A 4996-nucleotide genomic window follows, 5' to 3' on the forward strand; every position below is an offset into this window, starting at 1 on the left:
AAGAGTCCCTGCAATTCAATTTGGCATCGGAGAATTACGTTCTTTGAGGTTTTTTCATTGTAAAAATTTTGGTTTTCATTTAGGTGAGATTAATGTCGTTGAAGAAATCAAAATTTCATGGAAAATCTGGGACTCCTTCTCTTAAGAGTAACATTGAATTCGATTGAAGTAAAAAAATGATCATACAACTTCAAGGTTTAGGTGGAACTCAAGGGATTTCATAAGCATTCAGTAGAAGTATGACAGGTCTCCCATAAGTGACTTGAATTTTCAATTGAACATGACTATTCAAAATCTACATGATCAGAATTGTTAATTTCCACCTCAATTTTCATGACTTGTCTGGTTTTTCAGGAAATAATTGAACTGAAATTCACAGCTTTCACTTATTTTCTGATCGAATTACCGTGGTGGCACCAGTTTTCGAATTGTTAAAGGGCACCACCATCAAAAATCAGTTGAATTCTGGAGTATTCAGTAGAATTGCAATTTTCAGGTCCACATGATAATGAAAATTATAAAATAATTCGAAAATTCAAGCAACAAGTTCCCTGAATTTTCAAACCTCTGAAAATTCAGTTGGATGTGCTATTCAATTTCCGCAATGAATTTGAAAATTCTAGATGTCATTGAAATATCAGTGATAATCTAACATGGAGAACCCAATTATTCCGAATTTCCAACTTGAGTAAGAGATTCCATGAAGGATTTGATCTTAAATTAAATTCAAATTCACAACATTGAGAATTCAAGTGCAACTATTACTTAATTTTCAAAAAATTCTAACAGTGTAGAGGAAAATTTCACGCTCCAAATTGGGGCTCTTCAGAAATTCCTCAAATGACACGCTGAAATGTGCCGTGAAATGACAAGTCCTCCTCACTGGGCCATTGGTCACTTCTCATCAGTTACTTTCACTTCGCCTAAAATAATTAGAAATTCAGGGAGAATTCCATTGATGCAGGTGGAGGGCATTCACATGAATGTCGCCGACTCTGACACACATGATCTATACCAGAAGTTTTTAATAATTCGTTTTCGTGCCAGCTGCAATCCTCAGAGGTTCCTAACCGTTCCACGATAGTTCCATGGAATTTGAATTTTGTACTCGTATCGAGTTGACGTCCGCGCCGAACTGCGAGGAGTGGTCCACCTCACGAGTCAGAAAACCCCATCGCAACAACTCGGGACAAATTTTATTGTAATGATTTTCACGTTTCCAAGTTTAACAGCTATGCAATACCACACGGAGAGAAATGTTCAGTAACAATTATGGAATTCACAATTCGCTCGTCGATTACGGAATTCACTCAGAAAATTTAAGTGACCGCATCGTGATTTTTCACTGGAGATTCAGATAAAAATTACGGAACGCTCTGGAAAAATTCCGTGACAGTTCCGTAAAATTTTCTACAACTACATTTCGCTCCGGAATTACGGAAAAGATACGTGATTTTTATTGAATATTGCTCTCCGTGCAGTTCTCAGACAAGGAATCATGAAAAATCGGACGGAAAAAAAATTTACTTCATGATCGACCTCAAGAGCGTCAATTTCCAACAAATATAACAATAGTATATTTCCATACGCGTACGTAAAAGTGTCGCTTGACCCGGTGGGAGGTGTGTAGCGCTCGCCAAAGACGAACGCTACCCTCCCAAGGGTCGCCGAACACTTTGCCCGCGAGTGTCAAACCCTATTTTTCATCCCAATGTATACAAAGTGTGATTTTGCGCGCGCGGAGCGTGCGTTAAATTTCACTTTACGCACAATTAATGAAAAAGTGTTAACCCGAGTCGAGGATTTGGTTCTGATTGGACGTACACAGGTCTTTCAAGATCTCTCCAGACCTAGATGGACCTGGTAAGTCCGAATCAGTTCTGCGACGTACTTTTCCAGAGACCATTCGAATCCTCAGTTCTTTTCGGTCCTGAGAAGCCCTCCTCGATGCTACCGAGAACGCGTGATTTTACGACCGGGTGAAGGGGAAGGCATGTATGCGGAGGGTTGAAATTTGTAGCCAACGAGGAGACAGGGTTGCAGAATATATTTTAGCCACCCTCATCTCCCCGTTTGCAGGCGGTGTTTAAATAAAAAATAGTGAACGTTGATTCTGTATTTATTGACCCCCTGATGCCAATGAAACCCTCGGAGGTGACAGAAATGGGGAAAAAAAATTTTTCAGTTTCACGTGGGTCAAGGGTGAAAGTCGATTTTCGCCAAAATTGAATTTTTTCGCCAAGTGAAAGTTGATTCTGTATTTTCTAACAATTCTGATGCCAATGAAACCCCCGAAGGCGCGACAAAAGTCGAAATAAAATTTTTTTTTTCACCCCGAGCCAAAGAGTCAGATTTTCTGTTTTTCCAGAGGGAAAGTCGACTTTCGCCAAAATCGAATTTTTTAGCTGGGTGAGCGTTGATTCCAACTATTTGAGCGACGGGCTATTCAGAACTCTCAAACGTATGTGAAAAAAGTGAAAACTGAAAAAGTTTTTTTTTTCAAATTTTCAAAGGGTCAGATTTTCGGTTTTTCCCGGGGAAGGTCGACTTTCGCCAAAATCGAATTTTTTAGCCGGGTGAACAGATCCGATCAATTAGCCCCTCATGTATAGATATTCCAAATTTTTATGTTTCTCCTCATTGAAGTAGTTTTGAAGAAAATTGCGAGCTAATAAAAAACATTTGCTAGTTAGTACTTTTTTTTAAATAAATTTTTGAAAAATCACCTCTGAAAAAAAAGGCGTTATCCCCTCTATTTCATTATTTCCAAAAAAATTTATCACCAATCGATAGAAAATTGTTTGAAGATTTTTGCGAGTCAAGAAAAAATCGTCAATGCAATCCTATTATTGTGTAAATTAACAATTCCAATTTCAACTGAAAACCAGAGTTGATGACCAGAGTTTGTAACAGAGATGTCAGATAAGATATGAACCCCCACATCGGCTCAAATGAAAGAGCGGCTCGAANTAAATAGGGATATGAACGCAGATTTAATATAGGCCCATAGAATTACGGGGACCGGCAAGGATTTGGAAAGTCTGAATGCAAGTCCTGCTTACACCTAACAAGTGCTGAAGTGGGACATAACCAGAGGTAGAAAGGTCTCGGAAGCACTTGGGAAGAGGCTTCCCAAGACCTATCCAGTTCTGAACGGAGAGACCTAAGTAGAATTTGTCAGGTCCAATTATTCGACTCGGGAATGCATGTGACGAAATCCATCGGTACGAAAATATTTCAAAAATTCTCACATTCATCCCCTCATCAGCGCAGAGTCAGCTACTGGTCAACCTCAAACTGCTTCAATTTGAAGCCTGTGCCGCACATCACAACTGCTCACGGAAGCACGTCATCAGTCTCGTATCCCGAGAAAGATAAGAGTCCCAAGAATGTGCGACATATGGTCCAGTGCCTTTTGTCCCTGTCGCGAGACGCATCAGAGTTGCATCACCCACAATTTATCATTCCAATTCAACTCCCCCTCCCCTCGCCCCTTCGCCCGACGATCTAGCGTCATTATTCTAGAATAATCTAAAACCGATGGTGATTAGTGGCTGCTTGGCGTCACCTGTGCCGTGTTTCGAGTGGTATCGATACTCCTCTCCCAGTGCCACCCAAACCGATCTGTACTGTCGATTGATCATTCCCATTGCAGCATCCCGACGTCAGCCCACACGTCCCCTGATGGCTTCCGCATCGAGATACTATTATTCACCGGGTCCCCATGGCTTTTACTATCCTCCAGGTAGAAAACTTGTCATCCTCTCGATAAATAATAACACAAAATGAAGTCTAGAATGTCCGGTTATACCGTGCCACTCAATCGTCTCGAATATCGTCTCCCCCTGGATGACGAGGCCCCGTGCCAAAATCCAATATTTCAATGTTGAAGAGGTCGACACAATATTCAGTGTCCACCTCAAGAACCGTGTAATATACACCCAATCATTTGTCCCGCGGGCTCCTATAAAACTCCACAAAGCTCTTCAGCCCATCTAAAATATCACCGGATGGAGCATCAAGCTATTTCCCAAAAGTACCGCATCAAAACGTTTGACCATTGGAATCCCACCGGTTCCTCCGATCCTCCAAAAACCCCCCAACTTCTTCTGCATCTATAAACGACCGGATGTGGACAGTATTCTGGACCCTGGAATCCCCGATTTTTTCTTCTCTCTCCATCGTTTCTCAACTTTCCACCTCGTAGGACACTATCGCGGCGCATAACAAAGCCCCACAAGGTGTATAATCTGTGAGTATATCAAGAATCAGTGAGTAAAAAGGGCTGGTTGGTCTCTCGTGTGAGAAGGAAAGAGGAATTAAACAGGTGGAGAAATATCTCTATGACGTTTCTGGCGAAAGCCCCCCCCCGCGCCCTTTCCAAACCTTTAACATTATTTCGCGGTGGTCACGAGACTCGCCACCCATCAGAATAGCAATTTATTAGCCATTATCTGAGACAATGCGGCTACCTGGGCACCAAACGCAAAATAATCGAGTGACCAAGCGGGTCAGACACCAAGATGGCTCCAGAGTATGTGGCTTTTCGGTGGTATAACCATTTCGATATACCCTGGACAGTGCAGCTTGCCCGGGAGTAATACCTTCAAAGCCCAAAAGGCACACAGGAAGATGGTGGAAGAAAAAGTCGCCTAATTGATGCTTCGTCTTTGTTTTGGTTAATTCCAACATGGTTCGGCCATTAAAACGTCCCGCAGTATCGGCAAGCCCGATCTCCAGTGCGAGATAAATGATGACACCCGCTCCGGGGGTACTGTACTTACCACTACCATCAGCGAGGACGCTTTCCACCTCCACAATCCACCATGGATTTTACCCATTCAAGCGTGTGCAAGAGGGTCCCTCTCTTTGGATCCTTTATGCCGATTTTTTCGAAGAGTTGTTGGCTTTTCGGATTTTAATCGGAATCAATTCGTTCGAGTGATCCCTCCACCTGTGTGAAATGAGGGAAAAATTTGTTAATGCTTCGTAAGTC

Source organism: Diachasma alloeum, unplaced genomic scaffold (assembly GCF_001412515.2).
Source record: "Diachasma alloeum isolate Michigan unplaced genomic scaffold, Dall2.0 Dall_scaffold_00336, whole genome shotgun sequence".
Lineage (NCBI taxonomy): Eukaryota > Metazoa > Arthropoda > Insecta > Hymenoptera > Braconidae > Diachasma > Diachasma alloeum.